The following is a 13,273-nucleotide window of genomic DNA, read 5'->3' as shown; positions in this document are numbered from 1 at the left end:
TTGGTTTCATCTGCATGGGAAAAGATTGCTTTCCCACTACATTTTTAGGGTGGTACACAAAACTAAACGAAGAAGACCATCTGTGAAATGCAGTGACTCCCTTTCTTGTGTCTGAATTGGCCTGCTTTTCTAAATATTGCACATTCTGAACAGATGCACAGATGGTATCTGTCTAACTTTCTTCCACATTTTTTTTTAAAAAAAAATACCTATGTTGTTCTTGTAGAAAGCCCTTTTGCTGGAAAGGCCGTATAAACTGAGTGGGCTCAGAATTTGCAGCTTGTCAAAACGAACGTGATGCCCGTTACAGAAAGAAGGCAACAATATGGTATTGTCTTTTCACAATTCCACTATAAACAATTTATAAAATGTATTCTTATGTATGCTGCACGATTGCATATTTTGTATGAATTTATCACCAGCCAGCTGTTGTACTGGCTGTCCCCTTAATAGAAACTGTGTAGTTTCCCACTGTAGCAATTGCTATTCTTAACTTACACTGGCTCTCCACTGGCTAAAAATACTAGTGTCCAATTGCTTGTGGGAAAATTATACTGCAGCTATTTCTATTAAAAAGTGGAACCCTGGGCCCTTTCACAATTTCTCATATTGTAGATGCCATTCACATTTAGCTTCTTTCTTCTCTTGTTGGAACTACAAGAATTGAAACGAGACAAATGGTGTCTACTTAAGAAAGGAAGGTGAATATTGTAATTTGTTTTAACGCAGGGGTGTCAAACTGAAGGCCTGGGAGTCGGAGCTGGCCCACAGGGTGCTTAAATCTGGCTCAAGGGGCTGCCCTGGAAACAACCCGTGGTGTCTCTGTCAGCGAAAACAGAGCTTGGGAGAGCCACTGGTCTGTTTTTGCTGGCAGAGGGTTGCAGGAAGCTGTTGCAGATGAAAACAGAGCTTGGGAGCCCATTTTCGCTGGCAGAGCGCTTGGGCCACAACAGGCGCCTCCGACCAAGTGATATTGAGCTGGCCATGCCCACCCAGGCCACAACCATGCCGTCCCCCTGAGGTCAAACACAACCCTGATGCGGCCCTCAATGAAATCAAGTTTGACATCCCGGTTTTAATGCTTAATATGATTGATGAGATCAACAGGAATACTATTTTCAAATATATCAGAGTAATACAGAAAATGATTTTATTATGAATTAAAGGCTAGGCAGTTATGATAAATTATTCTTTAAGATAGGAGTTAATTTACCTTAGTGCCCTTTATAAAAGACAAAAATTGATTACCCTAGATGTAACATCTGGTAAAAAGAAAGGAGGAGGCTTATGCCTATATATTAATTCAACCTGGTGTCAAGATTTTAACATAATTTACAAATTCTGTGACAACAATTTAGAGACTCTAATTATCAATTGCAAACCTTACTATTCGCCTCGTGAATTTTCCTCATTTCTTCTAATTGCTGTTTATGTCCCACCACAAGCCTGTGTAAACAAGGCATTACGAACTCTAGCTGACCAAATCATGGAGGCTGAAGCCAAACACCCTGATTCACTGGCCATTGTTTTGGGAGATCTAAACAAGGCAAACTTAAGGAAAGAACTACCAAAATACTTTCAGCATGTCAATTGTCCCACCAGAGGCAAGAATACTCTAGACCACTGCTACACAACACTAAAAGATGCCTATCGGTCTTTACCACGTGCAGCTGTAGGACACTCTGATCATTGCATGATTCACCTTGTACCTGCTTACAGGCAAAGACTTAAAGCCATAAAACCAATAATTAAATCAGTGAAAACCTGGACGGAGGAATCAGAATTAAAGCTACAGGCATGTTTTGACTGCACTGATTGGAATATTTTTAAAGATACCCCTGCAGACCTGGATGAACTCACAGATACTGTAACATCATATGTCAGCTTCTGTGAAGACCTATGTGTACCTACAAGGAACTTGCGAATACACAGTAATAACAAACCTTGGTTTACACCTAAACTTAAGCAGCTACGACATTCCAAAGAGGAAGCCTACAGAAAAGGTGATAAAATGCTGTACAATCAGGCCAGAAATGCACTAACAAGGAGATAAGAGCAGCAAAAGAAGCTACTCTGAAAAGCTAAAGAATCAATTTTCAGCAAATGAACCAGCAAACATGTGGAAAACTCTTAAAAATATCACCGCTATGGCAAACCTCCTTCCCAGGCTGAAGGTAATCAACAACTGGCAGATGACCTGAATGAGTTTTACTGCAGGTTTGAAAGGAAACTACAGCCACCTATCTCCACAACCCCATCTCAGACACACCAACAACAGCCAAGCCTCCTACAACTGACCCCATTTCATTGGGTTCACAACCCCTAGTGATCACAGAAAAGGAAGTGCAGGACCTATTTCACAGACAAAAGCCAGGAAAAGCTCCAGGCCCAGACAAGATAACTCCTTCTTGCTTAAAAGTCTGTGCTGACCAATTGGCCCCATCTTCACCCATATTTTCAATAAATCACTAGAGATGTGCTATGTTCCTTCTTGCTTCAAACGCTCTACCATCATCCCAGTGCCAAGAAGCCCACCATCAAGGAACTGAATGACTACAGACCAGTTGCTCTAACATCTGTAGTCATGAAAACCTTTGAAAGGCTAGTGCTTTCCTACCTGAAAACCATCACGAATCCGCTCTTAGACCCTTGCAATTTGCATACCGAGCAAATAGATCAACAGATGATGCTGTTAATATGGCTCTGCACTACATCCTACAACATCTTGAGTCTCCAAAGACCTATGCAAGGGTCCTTTTGTAGACTTTAGTTCAGCATTCAATACCATCATTCCAGACATTCTTCTAACTAAGCTAAGCCAGCTACAGGTACCGGAACAGACTTGTAAGTGGATCACAAGCTTCCTAACAAACAGGAAGCAGCAGGTGAAGCTAAGCAAGATCACATCAAATACCTGTACAATTAGCACAGGGGCCCCCAAGGCTGTGTGCTCTCCCACTTCTCTTCTCTCTGTATACCAATGACTGCATCTCCAATGATCCATTTGTTAAGCTACTGAAGTTCGCAGATGACACAACAGTGATTGGTCTCATTCGAGACAATGACGAATCCGCATATAGACGAGAGGTCGAACGACTAGCCTTGTGGTGCAACCAAAACAATCTGGAACTGAACACACTCAAAACCGTAGAAATGGTGGTAGACTTTAGGAAAACCCTTCCATACTTCCACCTCTCACAATACTTGACAACACAGTATCAACAGTAGAAACCTTCAAATTTCTGGGTTCTATCATATCGCAAGATCTCAAATGGACAGCTAACATCAAAACATCATTAAAAAAGGACAACAAAGAATGTTCTTTCTGCGCCAACTCAGTAAGCTCAAACTGCCCAAGGAGCTGCTGATCCAATTCTACAGAGGAATTATTGAGTCTGTCATTTGCACCTCTATAACTGTCTGGTTCGGTTCTGCAACCCAACAAGAAAACACAGACTTCAGAGGATAATTAGAACTGCAGAAAAAATAATTGCTACCAACTTGCCTTCCATTGAGGACCTGTATACTGCACGAATCAAGAAGAGGGCCGTGAAAATATTTGCAGATCCCTCGCATCCTGGACATAAACTGTTTCAACTCCTACCCTCAAAACGACGCTATAGAGCACTGCACACCAGAACAACTAGACACAAGAACAGTTTTTTCCCGAAGGCCATCACTCTGCTAAACAAATAATTCCCTCAACACTGTCAGACTATTTACTGAATCTGCACTACTATTAATCGTTTCATAGTTCCCATCACCAATCTCTTTCCACTTATGACTGTATGACTATAACTTGTTGCTGGCAATCCTTATGATTTATATTGATATATTGATCATCAATTGTGTTGTAAATGTTGTACCTTGATGAACGTATCTTTTCTTTTATGTACACTGAGAGCATATGCACCAAGACAAATTCCTTGTGTGTCCAATCACACTTGGCCAATAAAAAATTCTATTCTATTCTATTCTAATGTTTCATTCAAAAACTGTGTAAGATTGAAACTCAGACAGAACAAAATCATGCCAATTGTGCCTTGTCTTTTCTTTCAACTTTTGACTAATTGTTATAAGCCTTCTGAACAATGTTTCAAGTCTAGATTCAAGCAAAGAGAAGATGAGGACTAACATGGTCAGTACCACATATCTTACAGATCTAAGTGAAGATGAAATATAACTCACTATAGTTAATGCTAATGATAAGCCGCCTGGGAAAGCCAAGGGAAATGATCAAAACCATAAAAAAGTGAAAGTTAGAATATTTTGGTCATGTGATGAGACACCCAGAAAAATACGGCATACGTCACTTAATCCTCCAAGGAAAGATTGAAGGCAAATGAGGTTCACTTCATACTTTGATTTTTGCTCTTTGAACTTTTTACTGGTTTTTGAAGAACTAATCAGCTCCATCCAGTCATGACTTTCTCAGTCTTCCTCTTGTCCCATTCACTTTTGCTTTATTTGAGTTCCTATTCCATTCTCATTCTGATCATTCTCGTTCTTTTGGTATGACCAGACCACCAAAAGATCCTTCTTTTCTGCTGGTCACTCACTTTTTTTTATTCAATCCACTTTCACTCATCGCCCATTTATACTTGACAATCTGTCCTCTTGTACACAGACATTTCTTAATGTTTATTTTATTTTATTTATTTATTTATTTATTTTTGTCACAACAATATACATAAGCATCACACAAAATGGTTATATAGTATATAAACATATATATGAGGAAATATGAGGAAGTATAAGCATATAAGTATAATAAAAAACAATAGGACAGGAACGGTAGGTACGTTTGCGCTCTTATGCACGCCCTTATAGTCCTCTTAGGAATGGGGTGAAGTCAATAGTAGAAAGTTTTTGGTTAAAGCTTTTGGGATTTTGTCATCATTATACAACATTCTTTGCTGCTATTGCTTTCTCCATATTCACACTATATATTTTCCAGATTTCCTTAATGTAGGAACATTATGTTATTTTTCCTTTTAACCCTCACACACCTTGTTTTTTAAATTATTTAATTTTTATTTTATTATTTCACCAAGGAATTTTTTTCATACACTCCATTACAATATCTACAGAAATGTCTGTGACATTCAACAATACAATTCTTTCTTTCTCTTTAGATAGCTTCTGCATCCACTTTCCTTACATCCACTTTCTATTTCTTTTGTTGGGAAAGTAATGCCAGTAATAATTAGGAGTAATGTCTGCTAATATTTTTTCATTTACCACTCATCCTTCCCCCTACTGCAGTAATTCTACTTTGACCTTAGTTCCTTTTCACTTTTCATTTATACATCCATTTTTTTTCCAAAATCCACTCCTAATAATTTCCATATTCAGAACTTCACATCCCACTGGTATCTTACTATTGTTCTCAGTTTTGCATTATAAGTGATCAAACTAAACATGCTTTTTATATCTATATTCATTCCTTTTTTACATTTTCACATGAATAGATTCATGGTTAACCACATATTCTGAACAAACAACCCTTTTTCTAAACAGATACCAGGAAAAGAACTGTGCAAAATTGTGAATACAGAGAATCCTGGGCAAGCGTAAGTTTATTTCCCTTTTTTAGTTTTTTTCTTTTTTGTTGTTTTACTTAATTAAAATAAGTCTAAAATGATGAAGCTTACATCTCTACTCATCATCTCACTTTACAAAATCAAAACAACTTCATTGACCCAGGTAATATTGAAACCAGTGCAATTCTATGTCCTCCATATTGGAATTCCTGTATCATTGTTTTACTTTTTTTCTTACATTGTTTTTATTTTGGTTTTAATTTTATTTGGTTGTTAGCTGGGGACATTAGGACATTCTTCTTCTTTCAAACAAAAGTCAATGATTGATATAACTAGAGAAAAATGTAATGAAGATGATAAAACTAGTTTCCACCTTAAAGATTAAACTGAGTCTGACTACTTACCATTCAACTCTTTCTCTTCACCTCACAGTATGACAAGAAGAATTGCATAGTAAAGAGCAGGGGTCTCCAACCTTGGTCCCTTTAAGACTTGTGGACTTCAACTCCCAGAGTTCCTCAGCCAGCTTTGCTGGTCAAGGACAAATAACATATCTTTTTAAAATCAACTCGTATCTAACAAACTTGATGGTTACCTAGCTATGAACACAAATAGTATTTTATTCATAAACACACTGTTTCTCTCTTAAATATCTGATAAATAAATCATATTACTTAGATAGATTTAATCATATACAAAAGGATATTTTTATTCTAGGAGACAAAAGAAATGAACATTCACTAATAGAAGATGACTATAAGATGGCTGTACAGAAGATGACTATAGAATGAAAATAGGACTATTACCAATTTGGCATTAAAATAAAACATTCTGGGTAAAGATAGAAAAATGTCCAGTTGCATGAATTACTAACATGCTTCACGGAAACATGATTTATGGAAAATTCAAGGTAAAGGGACACGGTGGCTCAGTGGCTAAGACACTGAGCTTGTTGATCAAAAGGTTGGCAGTTCAGCAGTTCGAATCCCTAGTGCCATGTAATGGGGTGAGCTCCCGTTACTTGTCCCAGCTTCTGCCAACCTAGCAGTTTGAAAGCACATAAAAAATGTGAGTAGAAAAATAGGGACCATCTTTGGTGGGAAGGTAACAGTGTTCCGTGCTCCTTTGGTTTTTTAGTCATGCCAACCACATGACCACGGAGACATCTTCGGACAGCAATAGCTCTTTGGCTTTGAAACGGAGATGAGCACCACCTACTAGAGTCAGGAATAACTAGCACATATGTGGAGGGGAACCTTTTATATAAATTTATTTCTTTCAAGAGATAAAAAAGATTGAATTCCTTTTCCTACCAAGCAGAATACCAATTAAAAATGCAATAGCACTTACACTTCTGTACTATTTCTAGTGTTAACAACTACCAGGAATTAAGTTCAACATTAAAAAAAATCTTTTTACCATTGATTTACTTAAAATTTTATTTACGTAGATAAAATTGTGCTTCTTACTCTATGCAGCTACTTATGGGTGCACTACAGTATACCCATGGAATACCACTACTTTTTTTTGTTTTCCTGTTTTTTCCTTTTGTTTTTTGTACCTAAAAAATAAAACAAAAATAAAATAATTACCATCCAGAATTATTGGGAGTGAGGTGGCCTTTAATTTTATATAATATAAGATTTGAAAACTTCTGATAACTATGAATGCAGTCCTAGACACATTCACTTTTAAGAAAGTACCATTGAATGCAGAACAATTTACTCTCATTGCCATTCTCTCTCATTCATTCGTTCATTCGTTCGTTCATTCATTCATTACATCTATCTGTATGCTACTGAATCTAGAAGGGACTCTTGCTTTTTCCAATAATTAAACTAAGAATTGAAACTTCCATAGAAAGCAGTAATCAGAAAAAATAAAATATAAATAAAATAAAACAATGCAATAAGTACATTAAAAATTGCAGGCAAAGCAGGCAACAAGACTTGGTAGTGGCTAATAACAAGAAAACTGAGGAAAGAGATACAGGGGAGATAGAGGGGCTAATTCTGGCTGCAGAAGATCAAGCCTTAAGAACAAATATATATAAAGTCAGAATTCAGCTACAGACAACAAATGCTCTCTTTGCAAAGAAGCTAAAGAAACAAAGTACCACCACCTAGCTAGCTGCTATAAGAACATCTCATAGACTGACTACAAAGAAATGACACAACAAACAACAAAGGCGCACTGGAAGACCTGCAAGAAATATTTGCCTTCAAGCAGGAATTGATGGATCCACAAAATAGACAAAGTAAAAGCAAATGAAGAAGCTAAAATGCTCTGAGACTTTAAATTCAAATAGATAGGTACCCACCACATAATACCTCTGACTTAACAATTGTCAATGAGAGAGACAAAAGAAATGAACATTCACCAATAGAAGATGATTATAAGATGGCTGTACAGAAGATGACTATAGAATGAAAATAGGACTATTACCAATTTGGCATTAAAATAAAACATTCTGGGTAAAGATAGAAAAATGTCCAGTTGCATGAATTACTAACATGCTTCACGGAAACATGATTTATGGAAAATTCAAGGTAAAGGGACACGGTGGCTCAGTGGCTAAGACACTGAGCTTGTTGATCAAAAGGTTGGCAGTTCAGCAGTTCGAATCCCTAGTGCCGTGTAATGGGGTGAGCTCCCTGTTTAAACCTGGAGCTCAAAGGGTGAGAGCTCCCTGTTTAAACCTGGCAAATGCTCCAGATCTGGGAAGCTTCTGCATTTATGCAGAACAAAGTGCTCGCGACCATCTCTGCGATCAAGATGAAGATATTCTAGTTACTTTAAGCAGAGGGAGCGGAGGCAAGAAGCAGGGTGGATGTATGCCTTAGACCTCATCTCGATCTTCGAAAGGTATTTGAGAAGAAGGAAAATGGCAGATTTGGTTAATGAGGCGTGAAAACAAAACTTAAGGAAATTCTTGTTAACATCGTTAGCGCCTTGTTAACTCTGCTTAAATTTGATGGATTTTATATTTAAGTGAAGAAATCTTAAAGAGAAAAGCTGAAGGTTAATAAAACTGATTTACCCATTTCAAAAGATTTGACTTTGTTGCAATTTACAAAGTTAAAGTAAGATGGCTTCTAAACAAATACAGCCTATTGATTCTAAAGGAGCTGCCTCGCTAGTGCAAATACAGAAATTACAAGAGGAGTTGAAAAAATTTCTGAAGGCTCAAATTTCTGCTCAAGACAAAAAACTTAAGGAAATTGAGGAGAAATTATTGGAAATTAAAAATTCTGCTACAGTTGAGAATGAAGATTTACAAGAAGAAATGAGGTCAGCCTTTATGATTATAATTGAATTTATAACAAAGCTGGATGGAAAAGTGCATGAGATTGATCAAATTAATTTGAATTTAAAAAGTCAAATGGAGGAGCTTCGGAACTAGGTGGAGAGAGCAGATGAAGAACAGATTTTATTACAATATAAAACAATGGAATCTGCATTGAGGGTGAGAGGTTTAAAAGAAAATAAGAGAGAGAATCTAAAAAGGATATTTGCAGAAGCCTTCTCACAGGTGCTTGGACTGACATTAGTGGATCTTAAAAATCAAACTGAGAAAATTTATCATGTTAACTCATGGGTGGCAAGGCAGAGACAACCGCCAAGGGATATAGTGATTTATTTTACATCTAGGAAGATTAGGAGTGAAATTTCACAAGCCTCCTATAAAAGTAAACAAAAGGAGGAATGTGCTTCACTTCTGATCATCACTTTACATGTGAGCGTCACAACCTTGGAGACAGACAGTTAAAACTGGCAGGATTCCATGGTAGAAGCCGAGTACTCAGAACCTGTGCATAATCTTTGGTTGCAAAAATTCTACCTTGCTGACTCACAGGTCAGAGACATCACCCCCAGTTGTTGATGGACTAGCGTCCACAAGTCTGACAAACAATTTTCCTGCCATTTGGGACAATGGTCAATCACATGTTTGAACTCTCTGTTTAAAAAAAAAAGTTTAAGTTTGCAAATTTCAAGCAATACCCCATGGACCTATCTTATTCACCAAATCTCATCCAACTATAGAATACAGAATAATAGTGATGGAAGGAATTGGCAGAAATCTGGAAAAAAAAGGAGAAGGAAATAAAGCAAACACAATTTGAAATTGGGGCTGTAACTTTGGGAGAAGAAATACAAAAAACAGTGGGGGAGGAGCAAAGGATAGTATTCTTTAAAAAAGAACAAGGAGTAAAGAAGCAACATTGTCAGATGAAAAGTGTTTCTTTTTATGGGAAAGGGTAAACTGTAAGTAAAAATTTCTGAACATAAAAGAAATAGAAAGGATAATGTTTATTTGTTTGAGCCTGTAAATTAAATGTGGGTGTATTATATTTATGCTGTTATTATTATTGTGGATTTATCTATGTTGGATAAAAATTGAAAGTAAGAAAGGATATTTTTTTCTTTTTTATATAAAATATATAAAATATTTTATAGATGGTATTTGGAAATTAAGTTAGGGTGTATTTGTTTTAATTTGTACGTAAATGAGGGAGATATATTTTATTGATGTTACTTTATTAATGGTGGATTTAGCTACTTTGGATCAAAATTGATGTTGGGTTTAAAGTGTTGGGGGGGAATTAAAATAAACATTAAAACAGAAAGGGAATCACTTAAGATTAAAATGTTAAAATGGTTATAAAATATTTGTAATTTATTGTGAAGATGTTAGTGTAATATTGGAAGATAGAATATATGTTTGTTATCAAAGACTGGAGGTTAAAAATATTGCACTTGTTGGAAACATCAATGTACCAGACTGAAAACCTACAAGAATTAGAATTAGAATTGAATTAGATTTTTAATGGCTATTGTATTTTAAACTGTCAATATTTATGTTTTATTTCTGCTGTCTTCGGAGAAGGGCGGTATAAAAATATAAATAATAAAGAAAGAAAATATATATATATACTGGAATGAGGAAGATGGACTGACTATAATTAGAACAATTATTAGAAGAAGACATCAAATATTTTATGAATGAACATTTCCTTCTTTTTTGTTTCTTTTTATGGAGAAGGAGAGTTGAGGTTTTAGGGGAGGGAGGGTAATTTATGTATAATTAGGATATTCTATCTTATGATTAGGGGACGTGGTGGCTCAGGGGCAAGGACGTTGAGCTTTTCGATCGAAAGGTCGGCAGCTCAGCGGTTCGAATCCCTAATGCTGCTGTGTAACGGGGTGAGCTCCCGTTACTTGTCCCAGCTTCTGCCAACCTAGCAATTTTGAAAGCACGTAAAAATGCAAGTAGAAAAAATAGGGACCACCTTTGGTGGGAAGGTAACAGTGTTCCGTGCGCCTTTGGCATTGAGTCATGCCGGCCACATGACCACGGAGACATCTTTGGACAGCGCTGGGTCTTCGGCTTTGAAACGGAGATGAGCACCGCCCCCTAGAGTCGGCAACGACTAGCACATATGTGCGAGGGGAACCTTTACCTTTAGCTTATGATTGTCAGATTGTATACCTTGTATTCTGCTCTGGGAAGTCCAGGGGGTGGGGTGGGGGGAGGGGGTGATGGTGGGTGGGGGAATGGGGGTGGGATGTAATGGGAAAATTTTTATTGTAAAACTTTTTCAATAAAAAAGAGAGAGAGACAAAAGAAGTCTGGAAAATGGAAGTAAATTCAACAGAATAGAAGAGAAAGAACTGAAAAAAAAAATTAAAACACAAAGACCTGCCAATACAAATAGAAAGATGGTGGCAAAAGGAAGCAAAGATATTACCAAGAGTAACAGGTACCTTGAATGCAATCTCAAAACACTAGAGCACCACTTGAACACCATTATCAATGTCAAAGTTACAATCAGTCAATGGCAAAAGGGAACTTCACTAATAAATTGCTTACATCTTACAACAATACTTTGAACACCATAAAACAACATTTGCCTATCCCAGGTACTTGAAAAGGACTCGATAAATGGATAAAAATGACAAATCCAGTTTAAACATTTGGCTGACTTTGCGACAAACCATAATAAAAAAATTATATTCATATATCTATATTCATATATCTATATCCATTTATCTATATCTCTATATATCATCTATATATCTATGTCTATATTATCTATATCTCTATAGCTATCGCAAGGTAGCAAACATTAATACTGTATTAATATAAATTAATATTAGTATTCCTTAGTATTTCTGTCTGTTTTCCTCACAGGAACAATCCTATCAGGTGGATTAGACTGAGAGAGAATGACTGACACATAATCTAGACCACTATCTTAACAACTATACCAACTAAAGTATCCCTGAGATTAGTCCAGCAGCTCAGGTGGGAAACCCACTAGGCAGCACGGTGGCTGATACACCAGTGGAATCTTCACATTGTCCCTTTTAGCAAAGATATATTCATCGAAAAGCGATCCTGGAAGGCAGAGAAAGGATATGAAACCTAGGACTGAAGAATTATGTCAAGGCGATATAATATCCATCTCCCACCCAGTTTTTGGTAATATGCCATAGATCCCTATAGGCCAGTGATGGCTAACCTTTTTGCTATCACATGCCAAAAGTGGGGGGAGTATGGGGGATCATGCGCATGCATGCCCACACCTATAATTCAATGTGCTCTGCCCCCCTGCGCATGCATGTGTGGCACCCCTTCCACACTTCTCCTGCTTTTGACACGCGATGGCATGGTGGGCCTGGTCGGTCCGTTTTTCACCTTCCTCAGGCTCCACAGGCTTTCTACAAGCCTGGGGAGGTGAAAACGGCCTTTCCTACAGAGTCCCCCCCGTAAACCAGAAATGGCTCACTTCCCGACTTCTGGTGGGCCCGAAGGGCCTGAAAGGCCTGAAAATCAGCTGGCTGGTGCACGCGTGCATGCTGGACCTGAGTTAGGGCAATGCTTGTTTGCCCACAGATATGACTCCGTATGCCACCCAGTGGTGGGTTATTTATTTATTTTATTTTATTTATTTATTTAATCACATTTTTATACCGCCCTATCTCCCAAGGGACTCAGGGCGGTTTACAGCCTGATAAAACATACATATAAATGCAAAATAAAACATCAATTTAAAAAACTTATTAAATAAGGCCGAATATTAAAATTACAATAAGATAATAAAACCCCGTTAAAACCAAATTTAAAATTTAAAATTCTAGTCCAGTCCTGCGCAGATAAATAGATGTGTCTTAAGCTCGCGGCGAAAGGTTCGAAGATCAGGAAGTTGGCGAAGTCCTGGGGGAAGTTCGTTCCAGAGGGTGGGAGCCCCCACAGAAAAGGCCCTTCCCCTGGGTGTCGCCAGCCGGCACTGCCTGGCTGACGGCACCCTGAGGAGTCCCTCCCTGTGAGAGCGCACGGGTCGGTGGGAAGCAATCGGTGGCAGCCCACGGTTCGTAACGGTTCTATAGAACTGGTAGTAAAACTGGTGGGAGGTTCCGCCCACTGACCCAAAAGTCATCAAAAGCAATCTTTGTGCGTGGGCACGATGAGAACTGGTAGTAAAGGTAAGTAGAAACCACCCCTTGTGCCACCTGTGGCACACGTGCCATAGGTTTGCCATCACAACTCTAGGCCAAGATGGTTGCTGATTCCACCATCAAGATCCAAGATCGGGGCCAGTGGGCTAAAATTAATGATCAATATCAACTTTTACAATGAACAATTCTCCTACTGAGCAGCAACTGTGGTGTCACCTAATGCAAAACTAATGTCCAACTGATTGAAAATATACATGTGGTAGATTATT

The 13,273-nt window shown here is 37.8% G+C and overlaps 1 long non-coding RNA gene across 1 annotated transcript in view; it reads left to right on the top strand.

Annotated features, from left to right (window-relative positions):
• The first annotated feature begins 230 nt into the window (after positions 1-230).
• Positions 231-13,273, top strand: part of LOC131187223 (uncharacterized) — a 30,789-nt gene continuing 17,746 nt past the window's right edge. The window contains exons 1-2 of the long non-coding RNA XR_009152501.1: positions 231-328; positions 5,521-5,573. This is a non-coding gene — a long non-coding RNA (uncharacterized LOC131187223). The remainder of the gene's footprint in view (positions 329-5,520; positions 5,574-13,273) is intronic.

The sequence above is a fragment of the Ahaetulla prasina genome, chromosome 1 (genome assembly GCF_028640845.1).
Source record: "Ahaetulla prasina isolate Xishuangbanna chromosome 1, ASM2864084v1, whole genome shotgun sequence".
NCBI lineage: Eukaryota > Metazoa > Chordata > Lepidosauria > Squamata > Colubridae > Ahaetulla > Ahaetulla prasina.
The sequence above is the reverse complement of the archived record's forward strand: the minus strand, read 5'-3'. Positions and strand labels throughout refer to the sequence as shown.